The 24,364-nt window shown below is 32.0% G+C and overlaps 1 pseudogene; it reads right to left on the bottom strand.

Annotated features, from left to right (window-relative positions):
* Positions 1–23,735: 23,735 nt before the first annotated feature.
* On the bottom strand, positions 23,736–23,918 carry LOC123303151 (annotated as a pseudogene).
* Between the last annotated feature and the right edge of the window lie 446 nt (positions 23,919–24,364).

Here is a 24,364-nt window from a genome sequence, read left to right as displayed (position 1 = left end):
ATTTGTTTAGGTCAGATTAATAACTAAAAGTATGTATTCTTTCCAAAAAAAAAAAAAGTTTTTTTCTCGTTCACTCAAAAACCGCCATACATTTATTTATGTACAATTCATTAAACAAGGGCAGTCCAAATTTTTGGACATAGCAAATGAAGTTTTAAAGTACATGGCATTTATGTGTGAATCTAACCATAGCATAGTGGAGTATTTATACCAAATTTCCAAACAAAAGTCAGAAAACTTGACTCTTTTTCAGGCGCGGATTCAAGGGGGGATCACAGGGCTCCTTACCCTCCCCTCCCCAAAACAGCCCGCATTTCAAAAAATAAAACTAAATCAATTTTTTTAAAACTGAAAAACAAAAAAAAACTTCGTCTGTCTTTTGTTTTGCGTTGAAAGTTGTTTTTTGGTGTAGTTAGATAACCACTCCATCAGAAGCAAGTCACTTGAGTTATCTTAACCTCGCATCCCGCCTGTTTTGTAAGCCGGAATCTACCTGCTCTTATGGGTGCATGTTATTACTGTTGTTGTTCTTGATTTACCGTGTGATTCAATTTACGTTTACTGTGTTTGTTAGTGCAATTAAATAAGGATTCATTTCTTATATTGAAGACGAAAGTTTGTGCTTTATTTATTAGTATTTAATGCTAATGTTTCTATTAAGGTATTTGTCTTTGTACAATATTGTAAAAATAGTGTACTACATCATACAGCAGTGGTATGTACGTATAGATTAAAATGAATTGTTGGAAAAATCTCAGAAATATGATGAAAAACATTTTGTGCATCCTTGAATATACTCTAAAAACACATTTTATTGTTATTCTAGTACTGTTTATTTGAAAATCCCCACTTTTATATATTATTCGAAGTCCATTCTGAGGTGGCTGTTTTGTTTTCTTTTAGGGGAAGAGGGGTTACACACAGACAATATTAAACACAAACACATAATATTAATCTAATATATACGTTTATATATGGACAGACTGACTATATATATTTGTCGCAGGTATCATTCAAATTCGTCATTTTGTTTAATGACACTCGTAAAATCTAAAACATTAAAGTGGCGCACTGAGAAAAAGTTCTAAATACCAACCGATATGAGGTTGTCTCAACTTCATCGTGAGATGAAATATGGTGAATGGGACCACGAATGTGATATAACTACCGTACTGGGTTGAGTGGTGAAGTTGACACAAACGCATGAGTTGTTTATATGAAAGTAATATACTGTCTTACAAATCTCAAATATTGTTGTTTTGAAATGCAACATAGTTTTAAACAATCTTTTTTTGATTGGTTCTACCACTTATAAATACAGTGCAACCTCGATATAACAAATCTGAAGGGAACCAGTAAATATTCGTTATATCAAGTAATTCATTAAACCGAGGTTTGTAATATTGAGGTTAAGTTGGTCTAAAATTCGTTATAAAGAGGAAAAAAGTGTCGGAACCTCTCGCGACATGAATTACATACTATGGAGCAAACTAACTGTCATATTTTGGTGGGACTTTATACGTTATATAAAGGTTTTGAATTGACGAATTTCGTTATTTAGAGGTATTTAAATTTTTTATTATAGTTGAAAATTCGTTATAAAGAGACTGTTCGCAAAAAATATTCGTAATGTAGAGGTATATTTTATATTGACTCTTATGGACAATTCAAGGGGATTGCGAAAAATTTGTTAAATCGAGGAATTCGTTATATTGAGGTTCGTTATATTAAGGTTGCACTGTATTATAACAAAATACTGATGTGATTGTCACAACCCATGAGCAGGTAAAAAAAATAAAAGGTTTTTACCTGCTAATTGGTTTATTTTAAAAAAAGTGTATTTCTTCAAGTCGGATTTGAACCAGCGACATATGAACTACTGTAACATTCTATATTTAGAGGCGATTTTTGACGATATTTTCGACTCATAAAAATAGTTTAATCGAAATTACAAAGAAAAATTGCTTTCCGACTTTCTCAAACGTTTTTGAATTAATCGCCAAGGTTTCGAATTGATCTCGATATCTGTAGACATTTAGCAAAATGACGAGTACATTCGATGCCTTCGACATATATAATTTTTGTTTGTTTATAAGAAGTTCATATGTATATTATTTTGTGTATTTCGTTTTTCTGGTAGATTATGCTATACTGTTATTTGTAAAATTGTGTATAGGGTAAGATTGGGCACCATAATGTTTATTTTAAACTCTGTATACTTTAAAAATAGTTAAAATCATAATATTATTTAAGATATCTTCTTGTTTTGAAAAAATCCGGGTCCGTAACGCATGAATTTAGAACCTCATTTTTAAATCCACCTTTTAAAGATTCTTATTCCACTATAATAATTATCAACTCTGTATAATATACCCTGTGTGTAAATTACATTTACATAGGGTATAAAAAATGTATGTGTGTTTACCAATCATAAAGTAATTAGTGTCCAAATAGACATAATAAATTTATTATATGATTTTCGTATGGAATTTTGCTAAAATCAACAAAAATTTCTTGAGTAATAATATGACTTCACAAACATATAAATACACGAAACAAAAGAAAAACCCCCGTTGAAAAACCAAATTCACTATAGAGCACTAATCACTATGGAAGTCTACTTTTTATTATAATAATATGACTAAATTATTCCCAACAGTTCATAGCACGTATAGCCGGCGATGTCGAATCTTAAAACCTTCTATAGTTAAAACTCCATGTGCTAGGAACACTATAATACACTATTATAAATGATCAATGAAATTGAAAAAAAAACCTAACTCACTCCCACTCCCACTCCCACTCCCACTCCCACTGCCACTGCCACTGCCACTGCCACTGCCACTGCCACTCCCACTCCCACACCCACACCAACACCCACACCAACACCCACACTCAACCCAACCCAACCTAACCCAACCTAACCCAGCCTAACCCAGCCTAACCCAACCTAACCCAGCCTAACCCAGCCTAACCCAACCTAACCCAACCTAACCCAACCTAACCCAACCTAACCCAACCTAACCCAACCCAACCCAACCCAACCCAACCCAACCCAGCCCAACCCAACCCAACCCAACCCAACCAAAAATTACAAAAATTGTGTTTTTTTGAATTTTTTATGATTTTTTCGAATTTTACAAATTGCAAAAAGTGTAAAAAAAGTTTTTGTTTCCGATTTCGATAAAACTAAGTTTATAAGGTAATTTTGACCCGAAAATTACAAAAATCGTGTTTATTTGACCATTAAATGAGTAATTTTCGAGATATTTTATGAATCTGACTGTAGAGCCAACATTTTCATTCCGTTCAGTCTCTGAAATTATTCCGCATTGAATCTAATTATTCCGAAATTGTCCTTTTCATTTCAATTACGATTCATTACTGTTTCGGACACACAGTAATAAGTTGGACAAAGACCCAAGATATTTGTTATTCATTTTATTACATTAGTTTTTTAACAAACTGTCCGAAACAACCACCTTTCCGCTGATAATTCCATTTATCAGCTCCTCAATTTCAGAGGCTGAGTGCACCTCCTTCATGCATATATCATGCACTACACCAGCGTATCACAATTATTAATTAAATTAATTTAGTTGCGACGGCGGGAATCGAATCCGCTACCCTAAGCGGGCGGAATTGGTTGAGGACGTTCTTATATCAAATTATTTGCACGATCAAAAATTGTTTACTCAAACAAGATTATTGCGCAAATTCTTTGATCGTGTGTAGTGGCTTTAACTACGCGATTGAACAGTCCAATAAGAGCATATTGAACAATTTTTAAAATAAAAAAATTTTTTTTTAATATCAATATTTGTAATTTTGTTTTTAATAATCTCAAGTTACATTATTAATAATTTATTATAACTTATAATTTAAAATGGCGCGTACACCGTTTATTAACAATTATTATTAATATTTTATTATTTATTTCAGAAAAAGAAAATATTTATTATACAATTTTTATCTTAACAGTAATATATTTATAAAATAAATTGTTTTTAATATATTAAAAAAAAAAGTTATTTTATTTTCGAAATATTTTATATATTTTTTTTGTATTCATGAAATTTTTTTTTATACTATTTAAAATACTTTTTACTCTTTTGTGTAAAAAAAAAAATACTCTAGCGAATGCCGATTATTGTAATTGTGATTGAAGATGCAGTGGCGGATTTAAACGGTCAGCAAAGAAGCAATTACAGAGTTGGCACCTCAAAGTGTGCTAACGATTGAACCAAGTACAGCTAAATATTTGTATTTACAATAGAATGGGATTGAATGTAAAATATGAATTCATTGATACAAAATCACTGAAGTTAAATAAAAGAAATCATTACTTCTATGAAAGAGATTGATTTTAGTCTAAAGTCATGCATTTTATTGATGGGAAATCAAATTGTACTTAGTTGAAATATATAATCGTGTAAATAAAGCAAATCGATGAATTAAATGAAAACTTCTTTGCGTTTGCTTTTAATATAGGATTTGGTTATTATGAACACATATCTATCATGTTTAGTTCGTATGTGAGTGTGTCAACTACTTGAAGATTGTTGTTACTAACTTACAGTGAGTTTGAAATAAACTTACGGATCATTTTTCTAATATATATACCATATTTGTGCACTTATAAAGCTATCAGTAGCGCAGTCGGTATTGTAGTGGACTTAAAACACTAAGACCTGCTCATGTGGCTGTGACAATCACATAAGTATTTTGTTATAATATTTATAAGTGGTAGAACCAATCAAAAAAAGATTGTTTAACAATATTTAAAATTTGTTTTTATATTACTTTCATACAAACAACTCATGCGTTTGTGTCAACTTCACCACTCAACTTGGTACCACATTAGTTGTACCACATTCGTCGCTCCATTTGCCATATTTATTCAATTTGAAGCATACTTTAATGTTATACTTCACCTATATAGTCAATGAGAAAGTAACAAAATATATTATAATTAATAACACAATTTATTTTTCTTTTTAAAAAGGAAATTTGCAATACAAAAATCGTATTAAATAAATATTAACGTATTTGAACATCTATGCGTGTATGTGAGTGTGTGTAATGTTTGTATGTACACTTATTACTTATATAAAACAATTTTATTTATTTGTACAAGCAAAACATGTCTGGCTTGTATCTGTGTGTAACGTCATTCTTCATTTTCAAATAATTTTCATTCTTCATTCGGACTTTATATACAGGATGTTTGAAGATCGTTTAACGTCATCTGCGACCACTTATTTTTCATAACAATTTCATTTCCTGATTCAAACAAAAGTTGTTTTTCCTTGTGCAGTTATTTTAAACTTTATCTAGTCTTAATTGACACATGTTTTTTTGTCTGTTTATAAATTGTAAAGACTGATTTTTATAAGGAAAGAGCCTAAGTGGGCGAGCGGTCTAAGGCGCTAGTCTCCGATCGTTTGTTCACTTAGTGTTAGGTTGCGGGTTCGAATCCAGGCAGCGGCAGTTTGAACAATATATAATTAATGGAGACGGTAGAATTGATCACATTGTCGTCGCTTGGATAAGAACGAAGTAACCGACTCCACCCACATCAAAATATAATTGTAAAATATGTTTGTAAATGAATAAATAAAGATTAACAAATAATGATGTGGGTGGCCTCTGTTATAGGCGCATATGTCAGAGAAACGGAGGTTAAACCCCATTATTTATTTATAAGGAACATTTTTTACTTTAGTAGTTAGTAGTACATTTGGCTCTGATATAAGCGGGTAACTTAAACGAAAAATGGGGAAAACGACCCAAAATTAGTGTGTTTCAAAAAAAAAATTTCATTTAAATCGAACAAAATACCCAAAAAAATTGATTTTTTATCCTTTACGACGGCATGAAATTTAAAAATCTGATTTTGCTCTATCACACCCAAATTTTATCCAACATGTAATTCCACTAATTTTGGGCCACACTTTTCGAACTTTTGATAAAATTTAACGAAACTGTAATATTTTTCAAGATTGCAACTTCATGGTGTCCACTTTTGGCACAAGGACTGATAAATGCGAGTACCTAACACGAAAAAAGTAAAATACGCCTTTCCCCCCACGTTGTCTTTCGATTTAGTACATAAGTTTATATATTCGGAGCGAGAAACTATGACTAAGAATTGAAATTTTTTTCTAATCTTATTGTTTTTTAATTAAACGGTGAATACATTTCTAAAACAAAATATTTGAGTATTTCGTATATCTTTGTTACACATAATTGTACACTGACAAATGGTAAACAAAGATCAAATCAAATATGTAGTGTTTTATACAAAATGATAAAATTTAAAAATAAAATTAAAAAAAACTATAGATTGTTTAAATAATAAATTCACAAATTAAAAACAAAATTACGAGTGAATCAAATAACAGTTATTTCTATTCGAATTTCATAATAAAATTTGTAAAATTAGCAAACAAAAAAAATTTGCATTATTAATCATTTTTTAATATGCATTTTTTCGTTAATTTTGGAGATTTCTCCGTAAGAGCAATGTCATCAGTTTCGTCGGCCCAAAATTAGTGGAATTATATACTTGGTTTATTATATTAGGATAAAATTTGAGTGTGATAGAGCAAAATCAGATTTTTTTGATTTTCATGAAAGTATAAAAATTCAATTTTTTCGTATCTTGGCCAAATGTTCGATTTGAATGAAATTTTCTTTAAAACCCACAAATTCTGACCCGTATTTTCCATTTTTTGTATTAGTCACTTGCTTATATCAGTCCTTGTGCCAAATGTGGAAATCATGAAGTTGCAATTTTGAAAAATATTGCAGCTTCGTTAAATTTGACCAAAAATTTGAAATGTATGGCCCAACATGGTATATAAAAATTTAAAAAACAGCACAGCTGTGTGTAATTTGTATATGTATACATATGATGTCTAAGTATTATGTACAATAACACGTCTGTTGTCACGAATAATGTACGTATAATTAAGCATATTGTTTTGAACTTAGCAATTCAGCAGGGTTGCCACTGATCCATCAGCAGGTTGAATTCAAATTGAATTTTTAGCATTTAGCTTTTCGAATTCAGTGTTTTTTATCCCAAAAGTGCCCAACACGCAAAGAAATTTTCACTTTAAAAACCATAGTTTACAATTCTTTGTCTTAGATAAAAATTCGTAGCTATTTTGATAATGTCGCCCTATTAACTCAGTTGGTTATGGCGTAACCAATTCCGCCCGCGGTATGCTTAGATTAGCCGGTTTCGATTCCCGCCGTCGCAACAAAATTTAATTTAATTAATAGTTGTGATTGGCTGGTGTAGTGCATGGTATATGCATGAACAAGGTGCACTCAGCCGTTGAAATTAAGGAGCTGATAAATGAAATTATCAGCGGAAAGGTGGTAAAACACATATATGGTATCACAAAGGTTCTCTATAGTCTAAGTGTGTCCTTCGTGGACAGCCAATATAACCTAACCTAACCTTGATAATGAACTCCCGGTACATAAAATTCAATTGTGTATAATAAATAATAAAAGTAAAAAAAAATATTTGTCATGATACCGACAGTCGACACATCAGTTGATTTTAAAAGTAAAATATTTGAATTAACAATATCCGAATTTAGATATAAATGTTTTCACATTATTATGTGTCAAAATTTATTATGAATAAACAATTACATTTCGGTTATACTTTTAATTTTTCCAAATTATAACAAAAATTTATAAAAACAAATTATTTCCTTTCATCAAATTTATCTGATACAATTACAGTAAAAATTATCTATAATGACATCTTATTGGTTATATAACAACCAATTGGCAAGGTTTAAACTAAATTCTAATGTAAATACATTTGTGACCATATAAACAATTCGATCTCAAGTCGAAAAATAAACAAAACTCATTTTAAGAAGCCAGAAATCTAGAAGTCAGATGATACTAAGCCTGAATTTTCATTTCATCTTTTTATACCATGTATATATGAAATATACAAAGGTATATTAAGTATAGTCCAAAGTTTGTAACGCTTAAAAATATTGATGTTACCAACAAAATTTTTATAGGTGTTCACAGAATCAGCTAATAAGTCCATTTCCGGTTGTCTGATTGTCTGTCTTTCATCGCGATTACTCAAAAACGAAAAGAGATATCAAGCTAAAATTTTTACAGAGTGTTGAAGACAGTGAGGTCAAATGAGGTCAAAATCAAAGTGAGGTCAAGTTCGTAAATGAGCAACATAGGTCAATTGGGTCTTGGGTCAGTAGTACCCATCTTCTGCGCTACGAATTTTTTATGATTACACTCAATTATAATGCTCAATATTTACTATTTTGGACATAACATTTTGAGCGGGGATAACTGCACAGGAGCCCCGAGGCACACTTATACGTTACCACAACCCAATCTAATTTGGTGGCTAAAATTGGGGCACATAACCCGTCCGTCTTATGTTCAAGTTCATCCAAAAATTAGGGTCGCTTCAATCTCGTTATAAACGGTTTTGACTGTACAATTATTATCATTTGGCATTTGAAACGGAAAGTTTTTGAGAATTATTAATTTTTCTTTTTTTTTTCAGGTAAGTCCAAATGGTTTTTGTTTGGGTATTTGATGAAGGTATGTTGTGTTTAATTATTTCCCGAATTTTCACTTTTACCTTCAAAACCGGAATCGACGATTTGTTTCAATTATTTATTTATATGAAATTGTTTATTTTATTTAAACTTTTGGCTAAGATTAAAAGAACCCCCGCCTTTGATAATTATCAGTTTTTGGACAATCGACGTTTGAAAATCAAATTTTCTTCCAATTTTAATTGTAGAGAGCTTTACTTTGTGGAACTCCATAATTCGGATTGACGAAAGAAAATTTCCAATTTTCTTTGCTTAGTCCACTTATAAGGACACAATACTTGCGGCTACGTTTTTTTCTGTGAAATGTACAAAAATTGGAAAATAAAAACATTTTTAATATAAACAAAATTATGAAAACATGCAATTTTTCCATTTGATTTTAAAACAGTCGAATGAAATAAGAACAACAAAGTATGAGAAAAAAGGGGGGTGGGAGGGATACGTAAATGTAAATTAAATCGATTCTATGAGTGTTATACTTTCCTATTCGATATAGAAACATTTACAAAATTGTATAAAATTGTTTGCCAATTCGAAGTATTATCGAGGAATAGTTACATTTACTTAATTTAAATTCGTGTATACTAATATTATAGTTGTTGTAATCAATATATATTTCAGGGGTGACCAATCAATTATCAAAAATAGACAATCTATTCTTAACTGCTTCATAAAACAAGGGAAAATTTTTTACTTAAGACGGTATACCGTATAGACGGTATACCGTATAGACGGTATACCGTATAGACGGTATACCGTATAGACGGTATACCGTGTAGACGGTATACCGTATAGACGGTATACCGTGTAGACGGTATACCGTGTAGACGGTATACCGTGTAGACGGTATACCGTGTAGACGGTATACCGTCTACACGGTATACCGTATAGGCGGTATACCGTGTAGACGGTATACCGTATAGACGGTATACCGTGTAGACGGTATACCGTGTAGACGGTATACCGTGTAGACGGTATACCGTGTAGACGGTATACCGTACATTACCGTTACATTTCTATAGAATACGCTTTCCCATCTGTATAATGTATATCGTGGACGGGACTATACCGCACACGGTATGTTACATTTCTGTAGAATACGCTTTCCCATCTGTATAATGTATACCGTGGACGAGACTATACCGCACACGGTATATTTCATTTGCTTCAAATAAGCCTTCCAATCTATATTGTGTATACCGTGGACGAGACTATATCGCACACGGTATAAGGGCTCGACGGCATAAAGAGTATACCGTGAAAAAGTATACCGTGCACGGTATAAGGGCCCCACGGTATAAAAGAGCAAAAATAATTTCATACCGCGTCTAAATAGACCGTATACGGTATACCGTGGACGGTCTAGGCTTTAGACGGTATTGTGCGGATAGCCACTTCTATTATATTATTTGTTTTCACTTGTTTTAGATGAAGTTTATATAACTTCTTGAGCAGTGTGAACCTATTTGTGTATACCTTGTACATAAAACATACCTATCAATAGTGTAAGACACGAAGATGTTACACATAAAAAACCGGCTTCTGTGTAATTTCGTCGTTAACTGTAGAATGTCCTTGCAGTTCAAAAATAAAATGTTTTGCTATTTATTAATTTAAAATGGACATCCCTTGCTATCCATATACGTTATCTGCTCTAGAAAATATTGAGAGATTTGATGTATTCCAGAACGTTTCGTTTTATCATACATATAATGTTTGATTCCGTTTTGTTCCGTTGTATAGAGGGCTATCTAATCCATAATTCCGTAATTATATGCAAGGTAATGTGTTCTCTATAGCATTTCAATGTACGACTCCACTCCATTCCACATAAATCTAGTACTAGCATACTATACTAGTGTGCTGTGCTATAGCTTATACGATGTTTTAAAATTATTATTGAGTATCATGAATTCAAGTAATGAAATTGTGGTTATTCTTTTATATATGGACTGATTCGTAAGTCCGTATAAGAGTTATTTGAAAACCAGTATGAGCAGAGTGAGATAACTTCAGAAGAGTTAGGTTAGGTTAGAATGGCTGTCCTGGGGTGGGACACAAAAGCAGTATGAGCAGAGTAGATTACTTCAGAAGAGTTAGGTTGGGTTAGAATAACTGTCCTGGGGTGGGACACACTTAGACCATGGGATCCGTTGTGATACCGAAAAAGAGTCGTCCGATCCCACTACTCCATTAATCATTTTGAGCTCTATAAGAAGAGCACGAGTGCTTTGACGTCAATGGGAATTAAATCGGAGAGGTCGTGAAAGAGAGGCTGGCTCAAATAAGTCCATCTCCTCACGAAAAGAGCTGATCCGTGACAGAGAAGATGAGATATTGTCTCCTCCCTCTTCACACTGTGACTCCTGCAGTAGTTGTGATACACTGTCAAGTACAGGCGTTCAACATGCCTGTCGCCCAGCCAATCCGTCAGAAGGGTTATATAGGGAGCGTCGATAAACTACGTGGCTTAGTTCAATCCTTTTTGGAACCTCTTCCTCCACTATGCCCTACTGTAATCTTTGCTATGATCCCCTATTGGGATTTTGAAAAAGAAAATTTTTTTCTTTTGTAAATTTCACTTGTTTTATGATAATTTTAAAGTTACAGGTAATATCGTGTAACGTCATAATGTTAATTAATAATTGTATACAGTGTATACTATTCAATTACCATTATTACGTCACAACGATGTTTTACGAACATTCTTTTTGTCGGGCGTATTCGTTTCTCTTTCGAAAAGTTCTTTTAAAACTGTCTGTAACTTTAAAACTATTATCGAAAAATAAAAAATAAAAACATTTTTGTTAATTTAGGTGGTTCTTCAATGACGCAGGTATCTTACTCTGTATATAAACTTATGGATCACTGTGTATTTAATTTATCATACATAAAGATTTATAAATAAGAGAATTCATAATTCATATTCGCAAACACGAAACACTTAATTTTTCGTTTTTTTTTTTTATTGGAATATATTGGGTTAGTGATAGTGACCATTCGAACTAACCATCAATCTCATAATTTTCCATTTAGGTTTACTGTTATATGCAACCGTATACGCGTGTACAATTGTCATTTAAATTGGGAATATTCTTTTAGAGTTGATCGAAAGCGCGATGGTATTAGAATCTCTCTCGTAGATTATTTTTTCTCAGAAAGAAAGCTTGATTGAATTTTTTTCTAAGGAATAGTAGTAATAGATCAACCATTGAAGTGTGTACTTAACCAGGCTTTACTACTTCTTGTCTTCCTTTCTTGTTTTTTGTGCCCCGAGCTATGAAGGTTTTAATCCAGCGACTATCTGATATTTTCATCCAAATTTTTATCTCCGGTCTTTCAACAGCTTTTTGTTTAAAGCAACCTGTAGGTCACATACGAAAAAATTAATGTCTCCCTACGCTCAATTCGTCAATAAAAAAACTACATCTCCGCTGTCTCCAGAAGTTTTTCTGTGCTTTTTACCCGCAAACAATTGACATCTATTTGGCTGTGTTAAAATATTTCAAAAAATTTAACAAAAGACTGTATGTGATGGTGAGTTTATCAACATCAGACAGCCAGTTAAACGGCTCCACAATTGTTCTTCAATTCAACTGTTCAATCTGGCCACAGAATGATCTGATGCGGGTTAATCTTAGCGTACTTGTACTACCGTCGAGACGAATCGGAACTGTGCCATCAGTGCCCATAGTAATGCGTTCCTCAGATAACCACTTCCAGATCACGTTGAGTATTGATTGAACAATTGAAAGTGACCAGCTTGCATGAGCTTTGAACCCTAAACCTATGGATTAGGAGTCCAACACTTTACCAAGCAACCACGCTCACCGTTGGAAATGACAACAAAAAAATATGATATAAATTTGTTGATTTTTGTTCAACTGTAAAATACAAAATATATATTTTGATTTCGTTTAATGATTAAATTAAGTGTGTATACTATTGTGCTGTTGTCCGGGAGGCTTCTAGATACTCGATTTAGGATGTTGTCCCTCCAATGATCTAGGATGTTGTCTGGTAACGTTCCAGACCGTATATCTAAAGGATCCAAGTTTGACTCCCTTCTACTTTGTATTTTTTTCTATTTATTAAAATGAATATACGAAAGTAATTTAACCTTGTGGAAGGTCTACTTTCTACATAAAATTCAAAGAGTTAGAGGTCGATGAAAAATGTATTATTATTAGTCAACCTGGAAATATACCTTCAAGACAAAAACAATAAATTTTTCTCTCCAATCATTATTTCTTAGCTGAACATCACAAACTCAAACAACAAAAAACTTGTACAATGTTTTATAAATATGTGGGCTATAAAAACTAAAACTACCATTTATTTAAAAAGTTTAAATGTTTGACAATAGTATTCATTGGATAATGATAATTATAACCTCCCTAAAATTTACTCATCCCTCGCTTCGATCCGAACACATTTATTGGTAATAAAAACGGGCGTTTAGTAAAAAAAAAAAAAAATAATAACACACAACAAATGTACACAATTGTAATGTTGTAGATCGCTTATGATTATTATGACGATATTATAATCTTGTATCCAAGTTCTTTTTAGTATTTTAGTATCTACAGAAGTAGTAGAGAAGCTTATGTTTTTCCACCCGACGGCGACAATTTCACTGCTATCATCATAATCACTGATATGGTATGAGTATTATTTACAAAGAAACCTCTTTAAGGTGATTGTAAAAAAAGTCTTGGTTTATTGCACGGTACATACATATAAACCAAATACATGCTTTGTACTCAAATAATGTGATTTTTTTTAGCTTTATAATACTACGCAACTATAAAAATATATAATATATTGTGTGCAAGTGATGCTTATAAATTTGATAATATAGATATCGCTCTTCAATCATTAATAAACTAAAAATAGTCGTCTCTGTTCATCAAATGATGGATCTTCGATGAACTCATAATTAAATTAAAATTTTGTTTTGATATCATCGACAATCTTATATTTTGATGGTAATTTTTATAAACTACAAGATTGTCTAAATATTTTAGATAGTTTTTTATCACACTTTCTAGATTTTTTGATTTAGAAATAAAAAAAATAAGAATTTCTTAATCAAAAAATGTATTTACAGAGATTTAATGAAATCCCTAATATTTTTACTATGTAGTACATTAAGGTATTATCGTTAGTCAAAAATAAATTATCAAATTATAAAATTTATGTAAAAATATACTTAAATATTTTGATTTCGAGTCATAAAAGCACATTTTTCTTTTAAAATATTAAAATTAAAAATAGTAATTTTTAAACTGTATGTCACGTGACCTAAAACGCGGGTAAACCCTGCTGTGATGTCATAGCGGTATGAGTCATAGACCATCAGTTAGTTCAGTGTAGACAGCTGGGTATAATATATACATAGATAATAAGTATTTATTTTTATTATATTCAGATGTCTATGAATATATCTGTCAAACTGTGTTATTTCGTATAATCATACCGATATTACGTCATCAAATTAGATGCCTGCGTTTTTGACAGTTTAAAAAAGGTTTAAAATTTAAGTTTTTGGCAAGAAAGTTTGTGTATTTTTCCGAAATAAATTTTTAGTGGCTTTTTATTAGTAAAATCAACATTTTGAAGTACTTTTTCAAAATGAGTATAATTCCCTATTAAGTTTGTAGTTATTTGTAAGAAGGTTTTACTGTACGTGTATAAAAGTAACACATATCTTACCACCAATGATTGTGGGTTGAATGAATATGGCCCATAATAATAGAAGAACGATTAAAAACCCCTTGGTCCTATAATGAAGTAACCATCTCTGCTACTGTGTATAAAGTTTTCTAAATGTACGCGGTTTTTAATGCTCTTTTATAATAGCCTTATATTTTGACTATGTTTCGGTCGGTCGACGGTCGACGGTCGACGATGCTACAATCGTTCATGGTCGTGGTCGTATTACAAAACTCATACTTATTGTCGCCTTCGCCTACCGTTATTTGTCGAATATTGGTTTCTTCATATTCGATGTCTGCTCTACTTCGTTCGTGTACACTAAATGTGTATTCTTGGTATTATGTGTCGTTGTTCTTGTGTTGTTTAAGATTGTTGTTCATTCACATCCGCCATCCCTCACACTCTGTACAATCTCCCTTATACAAGTTACTTACTTTATTGTCTTTGCTGACACTTTGTTTTCCGTTGTATTCTAGTTCTTACTGGATTTTTATGCGAGTTTTGTCTGAGCTTTATTCAAAAGTCTCTCGATGGACATGGCTTTTGTATTTAGAGAGATTTGAGACACCGCATTGTATACGGTAATTCGAGAAATAATTACGTATTTTAAGTAACAGCATCGTTTTCGCTGACCCTAAATTAGCTTAAGTTTTCATCATTGGAATCAAAAATAAATTTTGGATTTTTTGTGTTTTTCTTAAGGGGTACCCCTTAGTAAAAATCGAAAAAATCGCAAAATTTTTTTCGTTTCCAAATTCGATGAAACTGAGTTTATAAGGCTAATTTGATCCAAAAAATTCAAAAATCGGGTTTAATTTACGATAGGGCGAGTAGTTTTTAAGATATCGCTCATTTTAAAGCGATTTCATGCAATATCTCGAAAATTACTAATCCAATCGTACAATAAAGCCGATTTTTGGATTTTTTGGGTCAAAATTACCCTATAAACTAAATTTTATATAAATCGGAAACAACAAAAATTTTTACGATTTTTTGTATTTTCTTAAGGGGTACCCCTTAGTAAAAATCGAAAAAATCGCAAAGATTTTTTTGTTTCGAAATTCGATGAAATTCAGTTTATAAGGCTTATTTGATCCAAAAAATTCAAAAATCGGGTTTAATTTACGATAGGGCGAGTAGTTTTTAAGATATCGCTCATTTTAAAGCGATTTCATGCAATATCTCGAAAGTTACTAATTCAATCGTCAAATAAAACCGATTTTTGAAATTTTTGGGCCAAAATTACCCTATAAACTAAATTTTATCTAAATCGGAAACAAAAAAATTTTTACGATTTTTTGTATTTTTCTTAACCCCTTAGAAAAAAACGGAAAAAGTTGCAAAAAATTTTACACCCCTGTTGTGCGACTATCTTGAGAATTATAAACTTGATCGTATTTTAAACAACATCATCGTTTTCGCTGATCTCCAATTGGCTTAAAACCCAATTTCATCAAAATTACCCCTTCAGAAGAATGGTTTCTGAAGAATCTCTCTGGGATCAATTACTTGGGAAATATCATCCACTTTAATTTTATAGATTTTCAAACTCTTTATGTTGCCACTACTCTCAACTTGTTTTTATTTTTCGAGAGATAAAAAGCCTCTCTTCTGGTATATAACAATAAAGTGATCATATTTATCCTGAGTTAATCTAGGAATTAAATTGTACTGTTCGCTAGTAAACAGCTGTGTCGATGTCGATGTCGATGTCGTGTTGAATGAATAGCAGAGATAGAGGCTACGATAGCACAAGGCAAGGCAAGGCATGCAGATACCAAGCATGTATTAAGACTTTTGACTTTCTAATTAATACCGATATACGTAAATATTTTCGTGCATCAAAGACAACTTTAATATTTATAATTAAGTTTCTTATAATTTTCCCATTCAAGGCATTTTATTTTTCCTTGTATATTTAATTGTTAATAAAAATAGAATACCATTCTTCTTTTGTACAGCATCCACTACCATTCTGTTCACGAAAAAATTTTCTTAGAAAAATACTCGCCTTTTAAATTTATTGAATTGCATGATGATAAAAACCAGCTTTAACAACTGTGGTTCTAATTATTTGAGATTAAAGTTTTTTCTAAGAAGGCTCTTTCATTTTTTATATATCAAGGTATATTAAGTTTGGTCCCAAGTTTGTATTGCTTGAAAATATTGATAACAACAAAACTTTGGTACAGGTGTTCATTTGGTACAGGTATAGGTTGTCTATTCGTCTGTCTGTCTGTCAACACGATAACTCAATAATGAAAAGAGATATCAAGATGAAATTAGAGCAATAGAATAAAAGTTTAAATTTAAAAAATGTTCCTTGTAAAAAAATAAACAACTTTTGTTTGAAACATTTTTTTGTAAACATCACTGTTTACCCGCGAGGGTGCAAATTGCAGTTGAATGTATGTGGCTATCTAAGAGTGGATATTTTTCTTTATCTACATGGTATAAAAAAAACTATTGGGTAATCAACACTGTCTATACATGGTATTTCAACAATTAACTCAGTCAATTGTTTGTTTCATTGGTATTTTTTGAAAAATTTAGCTGAACAAATATTCAAAAAAGTTGACAATTTCAAATTTTTAATATTGGTTGACTTGAAAAAAACCTATGAAAAAATTTATTTTGAACCTTTTCCCGTTGCACCTTCAAAGTTCCAGGACATTCAAATAGACCAAAAAGTCGGGATAATGCTGTACAATATTTTGTTTAAGCAGTTTTTTCAAAATTAAAAATTATCCAAAACTCTGGAGGATTTATGTTGATATCGGGAGTCGCAAGAGACTACTAAATTTCTGGAATCTCCTTATCATATCTGGAGAGAGATGGCTTCTTCAATAATGAATTTTCAAAAAGCCCTATCCTAAATTCACTACAATATGATGTGATAATGAGTTCTCAGTCACAGAAATATCAAAGAAATTTGATGTTTCGGGCGAGCAGACTGGCAAGATTACGGAAATGTCAGCGAAAGAGTCTACCTAAGTAAAAGCCAACACATTGACCATTGTTAACAAGAAAAATTTACGAAATTGTAAAAAACTCCGACAAATTTTGAGGTTTTGGAACCCTATACTCGCACTTGAAACGTATCTAAGAACACTTTCCATTAAATTACCTCTTTCCTTTCAGCCTTTTCCAATCTGAGCCGATTTTGATTATCATCGCCAATTTTTTAGTTTTTTCGGGTACGAAATCCTAAACTTGCACTTGAAACTAGCTAAGAACACTCGCCATTGAATTACCTTTCAAATGAAACAAAAAAAATCAAAATCGGTTCGTCCGTTTAGGTGCAACGGTGCCACAGACAGACAGACACACACACACATATCGGTCAAACTTATAACACCCCTATTTGTAGTTCGGGGGTGTAGTTATGTTCTAAAAGCTTGAAAATTAGAAAAATGTCTCATTCGTTAAACAAATTACTAAACGTATTCATGTAGAGAGAAAAATTATAAAGGAAAAATTATAAATATCTTTTTGTGAAAATAGTATTTAAATTAAGAAAAACTGCTGATTGACGGAATATACAATTGTGAAATCTTCAAATGACACAAAGAAAAATTGATTAAACATAAAAAATTATACATATCGACTTAAATAATCATAATAAAAAAAAAGCTCTACGAGTATTGATAAACACACAGTGAAAATATGTTGTCAACAAGGGTTCTACAACTTAATACTTATACTACAGTATTTAACAATAAAAGCTTGTAAACGCATTAACAAAACTCACAGCTACGAAAGCTCTCTCTACATACAAGAGAACAGAACAAAACGTTGGTATGAGGTGAAAAATTATTGTCTTTATAACTTTATAGCAAAACAGTTTTTCTTTGGGTAACTTTAAATGCAATTTAATTGCGTTATTTATGGCAAATATTTTTTTATTTTTTTTTATTTATTTTTCACAAGAAAATTCTATTCGCTAACGATTCGAAGTTTGTACATTTTTTTTCAATAAATATTGTGGAAAGTTTCTATGCGAGCTGTTTTATGTGCTTTGAAATGCAGATTTTATTGATTATTATTATTCGATTTAAATAATTCTACCCTAAAAAATGTTAAATCATAAAAGTCTATTTATAATATTTTTCGAAAATATTTCAAAATATTACAAACACAAGACGAAACGAAAATATTCTTTATTCCATTAACGAAATACGACCAGGATAGATTAAGGATTTTATTATAAATTTTGTTCTGATATACCAAAGCCTTATTACAGCATAGTTTCCTGTCTTTACTCCAGTGGTCTTAATTTTCCGTCTTATGATTCACGTTTAACCCTAGAACCGTACCCATATCATCAGTGACATTACAGCGTCAAATAGTGCTATTCGCCAGTAGTATTGTGTATTTCACCAGTCAGTATGAGTCTGACACTCATACTGAAACCAACTCATGCGCTTTAACTGTTGCTCATGTTTCAACATGTTTAAAATTTTATAGCAAATCAAAATCATTGAAACCATATGCCTACACTTAAATAGTGATATCGGTAAAAAATTTCTTACCGTGTACAAAGAATCTAGGAAAACTATATCCAAATGATGAATGATTGATTGGTCTATATAATAGTGTTAAATAATACCATAAACAACTTTTCATATTTTTGAGTTTTCAAGAAAAAAACATTTCAAGAGGTTCAATCTACCATAAAAGAAAACCATATACAAAAAATTTGTTTTGTGAAAATCTAATAAAGTTCTTAAAAAACTGTTTATATTTAGGGTGAGAAAAATTCACGAAACATTGGAAAAACGTTAAAAGATGTTAAGATAATATTGTCTTTAGTTAAAAGAAAAATGTTGTGTCCCTTCTTGTTTTTCCAACAAAGGATTCTACTTGTAAATTCATTGACAATAAAAATGGTTGTCAATTGCCACCTAGTTTATTCATACCCGTATTCCTTTTTTGACCACCAATGAAGAAAAAGACGTACACACCACTCTACTCATTTTTACGCTATTTCTTCTTCGTGTCATAAGAAAAACTTATACCAAGTGAATATTTTAATTTTCTTTTTGTTTCAAAGTGTATGAATTTATAACCAGGTATACTTTTCACTTTTGAGATTCACGGAAAGGAATTTTCTGAACGTTTATCTGATGTGGTATCTGATTCGGCAAAATTTGAGAGACTCCAAAATGGGCATTTTGAAAGCTTGTATACAAATTATTTTGTCTTGGTTAGATTTATTGAAAATGAATTCGCAGAGAAATGGTAACAGAAAAGGTGTCGTCAATTGACCATTAGAGTAGGACAAATAAAATTTATAGCTGTAAAATGTTGAAGCTAAAAAAATATAATTCGAGGGAACTCACGAAGGCGTAAAACGATGCAGAATTCCGTACAATCTTTTGGAGAGGACATTATAACTCGGACAATCAATTACAGGTATTTTGTTTTATCTTTTTGAGTCTTTGGGTCCAATCTTACTGAAGCTGTAAAAACATGTTCCAAGTCGTTTTAAAATTTTAATTTCAATTTCTCTCCTGAGACTTCTACTAAGACCAATCCGTCTTGGATCAAGTTCTGACAGAATCGTTTTGGTCGGCCAACATTGGCTCTAGTCTCGGATGCAAGCCTTTCATTTTGAATGAATCGTAAACTACCTGGAAATCTATGGAAAAATTACTATCGAATAAAATTATCCCATATATATTAAACGTTTATAAGTAATGAATTTTTCTTTTATCGTTCCCTCGTCAATATATCCCCCTCCTACCATACACACAAGACAACAAGGATAAAATATCATAACATTTGTTTGTTCATACAGAAAATTCGTATATCGGTGTTCGAGAAAGACAACTGTATAAGAACGATCATTTATTACAATTACGTTCGACGAAAAAAAAAAGTGACATCGAATATTGGCTACCTTAAAGATGTACACAAAAGTTAAAAACGTAAAATTAACAAACATTGTCTGTGTTCAGAGTAGAGTTTTAATATCAACACAACCCTCGATATTTTGCTCTTATATACTCAACGGGTGGTTTTTCTTTTTTTTTCTTGTATTGTTTATGTGATTCAGTGGTGTGTGTGGATATTTTGTCCAATATAAATACACTGTCAACTTTTACACGATACGATCGTAACGCTCAGTTCATACGATCAAGTTTTGATTATAAAAAAAATTTTAATAATAAATACTTTTTAACGGGCAAGCTTTTATTGTACTTACAAGTGAAAACCAACAATTAACTGAGTTAATTGTTGAAATACCATGTCTGGACAGTGTTGATGACGCAATCGTTTGTTTTTTGACGTCATGTAAATGAAAAAGATATCCACTCTTAAATAGCCACACACACATAACTGATTTTCCCACATGAATACACGCACCTAATTACCGCCATCGTGGGTAAACAGTGATGTTTACAAGAAAATGTTGCAAGGAAAAGTTGTTTATTTTTTTATAAGGAACATTTTTTGTATTTAAACATTTGTTCTATCTCTAACGGTTTACAAGATGGGTCCTACCCAATTGACCTATGTTGCTCATTTACGAACTCGACCTTACTTTTTACGTCCTTAGCACACTATAAAAATTTCATCTTGATATCTCTTTTCGTTTTTGAGTAATTGTGATGACAGACGGACAGACGACAGACGATAGACAGACAGACAGACGGAATGGACTAATTAGGTGATTTTATGAACACCTATACCAAAATTTTTTTCGTAGCATTAATATTTATAAGAAGTAGAATATTATTTTATCTATGAGTCACTCATATCCGACTATTTGTAAAAGCTTGAGGTGCTTAATATCAAGACAATGAATCGGAACGCCTCATCTACTCCACATGTCGAATTATATTTCGATTCATTCTTGATATTAAGCGCCTCAAGCTTTTACAAATACTTTTTAGTACAATAAAAACTTGTCCCTTAAAAAGGATTTTTTATAAAAATTTTCAATTTAAGACTAAAAAAAATGTATTTATATCAAATATGGTGGAAGCGATGGGAAAATCAAGGCGCCACAACCTTACCATGTATTGTCATCCAAACTAAATGTGAATACAATATTTCAGCTCAATCAGAAACCGAGAAGTGTATCAAATTTGACGTGCAAGATTTGATTACAGACAGACAACGGGACAGGTGAAACTAAATAAAAGCTTGTAAAAATAAAAGTGAATCGTATAAATAAGCGTTAAATATGTGTATATGGTATATAAACGGTATCTTTTGTAGAATCGAGTCACGAAGATGCCGTTTGAGTTGTTTTGTTGTGATTATTATTGTCATACAATATAAAAAGAACTAATTGCTGTTTAAGTGGCTACTATTATTTCGGCAATGCAATGCAATGCCACATTTAACGACACACTTTATATTCGAATTAAAGACAATACGATAAAAATAATATATATGAATATGAAAAACTATATCAAGATATTTAGCCATTTTTTTGAATGATTGTTTTTTATTTTCTATGTATTATTTGGAAAAATTATACTAGTTAAAAAAAACAGATAAAATTTACAAAATTTAAAAAACACCCGACAAATTTTTCGACTAAAAATCGAAAATAAAAGTAACATAATAAAATAAACCATAAGTTTGGGACTAGAAACTTCGAAAACTGTATTACAAATGACTTATTTTATAATTGAATCGTGTACTTAAAACGTAGAATGGATGATGGCTGCAAAGAATGATTTTTTAAGGGCGACCATAAAGCCCTGAGTAAGGAGTGCCCAATGGCAAAGAGTGGCCTGACCAAACAAAATTTTAGTTTTTCTACATATTTAGGAAAAGTTTTTCATAGAAAATGATTTAGGGCGATGATGAGACCCTGGGCAAGTGCCCAGAGTGCCTAATGGAAAACAGTTTCCTGACCAAATATAAGTAAAAGTAGCAATGTTTTTCTCCACATTCAACAAAAGTTTTTCCTAGAAAATGAATGGAAACATCTTCTACTTAACTCTATTGTATAGTTCATACTTCTTAGAACATAGTTTCGAGTTTCTACTAGCATAATTATGTTAAATTCAACAATGTTTGACTAATAACATATTCCTGAGTTTAGTTTATAAGATGTTTCCACATCAAGTTTGTACGCTTGCAACCTTACAACCGTACAACCCTACAACCCCTTCAACAACAAATTTTAGTTTTTAGTGTAAAAGATAGCCGACGGCACTATTATTTGAAACTATATACATATACTGTATATTTATGTTGTAAATCTTACAACAATACCAAGAGCAAAAACATTACATTGTTATAATCGTAATACGGTTACGTAACATTCAATTGTTTTACTTTTTTTTTGAAACTCTTTTTCTTTTGAAAACTTTCTATTAGTGCTGTTTCAAAATAGTTTCCCCGCATTTTCTTCGTTTTCGGTATGTTTAGAGAAGTTTAAGAACGTGTGCTTTACGTTAGCGAAAATTTATTTGGGATAAATTTCTTATGATCGGTGATGTAACACGGGTTATAAATATTTTCGAATTTTTTTTATAAGCTATTAAAATATTTGGTTCCTTATTTTTCATATATGTTGTTCACGAACTCGGCCTCACTTTTTACGTCCTAGGTTAGGTTAGGTTAGGTTAGGTTATATTGGCTATCCAACAAGGACACACTTAGGCTATCATTACGCTATAAAATTTACTCTTTGATCAAAGAAAACAATGACCTGAGTTCAAGAATCAGAATTCTAATTAACATTTAATATCCTGTAAAATTTATTATTCAAAATAAACAAACAATGAAACAACATGTTTTAAGTGCAATTGTAGTTTAGTCGCGACATCTTGAGTTAGTTTCACCAATTTATATAAATGATTATAATTAGTGTTAAAATCAACGTATGTTATATTACCGGTATTATGTACAAGATGTTTCAGTCAAAATATTTCTTCTTGAAGAAAGCGATTTTAATGAAATTACACACCTAAAAACCAAATACTTTCTTTGTAGTCAAGTAATGAGTTATTTTTAGCTTTACAATTCCACGCAACTACAAAAATATGTAATATCCCATGTAGGAAAGTATGGCGGGCCCAGGCTTGGCCCAGGCTTGGTCCAACTATGCAGAACTCTGGGCCAGACTTGTAAGCCAGACTTGGCCCAGACTTGGGTAAAGTCTGGAATGATAATGCTGGCCCAAGACCGGTTACCCCGACTGGCCCACGCCTGGTTGGCAGGACTGGGCCATAGTTAATTTTTAAGTTTGGCCCATGCCTGGTTGGCAGGGCTGGGCCATAGTTAAGTTTTAGGTCTGGCCCATGCCTGGCTGGCAGGGCTGGGCCATAGTTAAGTTTTAAGTCTGGCCCATGCCTGGTTGGCAGGGCTAGGCCATAGTTAAGTTTAAAGATTATTTTAAGAAAAATTCTATTTTGTGATTTATTTGACAGGGCCAATTCCAGCTGTACTGCAACACTGAGTCAACCCGCGGTAGAAGAGGAGCAAGCTCCTAACAATCTACCGTGTTCCAAATAATAGTTTAATATACTGGTCTCGCAATGCGAGGCGTACCAGATATTGAGTTGAACTACACGTTGATCTTAGCTCATTGAGCCGAGAAGCGATAACATTGTATGTTTATATACACCTTACTAGAACATCTTACTAGTGAGAGGTTTTAAAAATAAATATTACTTTGTAAAAAGGATAGTGACTAAAAGACAGAGAAGGAGGAAGTTATTGTAAGTGACTGGGCTCCCTTGCGTTGGCCGTTCTATAGCAAACCAATGTTGGCCCAGGCTTGGATAATCATTTGATTGGCCAAGGCTAGGATGCCTAGTCTTGGCCCAAGACTGGGCTCCCTTGCGTTGGCCGTTCTATGGCAAACCAATGTTGGCCCAGGCTTGGATAATCATTGGATTGGCCAAGGCTAGGATGCCTAGTCTTGGCCCAAGACTGGGCTCCCTTGCGTTGGCCGTTCTATGGCAAACCAATGTTGGCCCAGGCTTGGATAATCATTGGATTGGCCAAGGCTAGGATGCCTAGTCTTGGCCCAAGAATGGGCTCCCTTG

The sequence above is a fragment of the Chrysoperla carnea genome, chromosome X, assembly GCF_905475395.1.
Source record: "Chrysoperla carnea chromosome X, inChrCarn1.1, whole genome shotgun sequence".
Classification (NCBI taxonomy): Eukaryota; Metazoa; Arthropoda; class Insecta; order Neuroptera; family Chrysopidae; genus Chrysoperla; species Chrysoperla carnea.
This window is presented reverse-complemented; position numbering and strand designations above follow the sequence as displayed.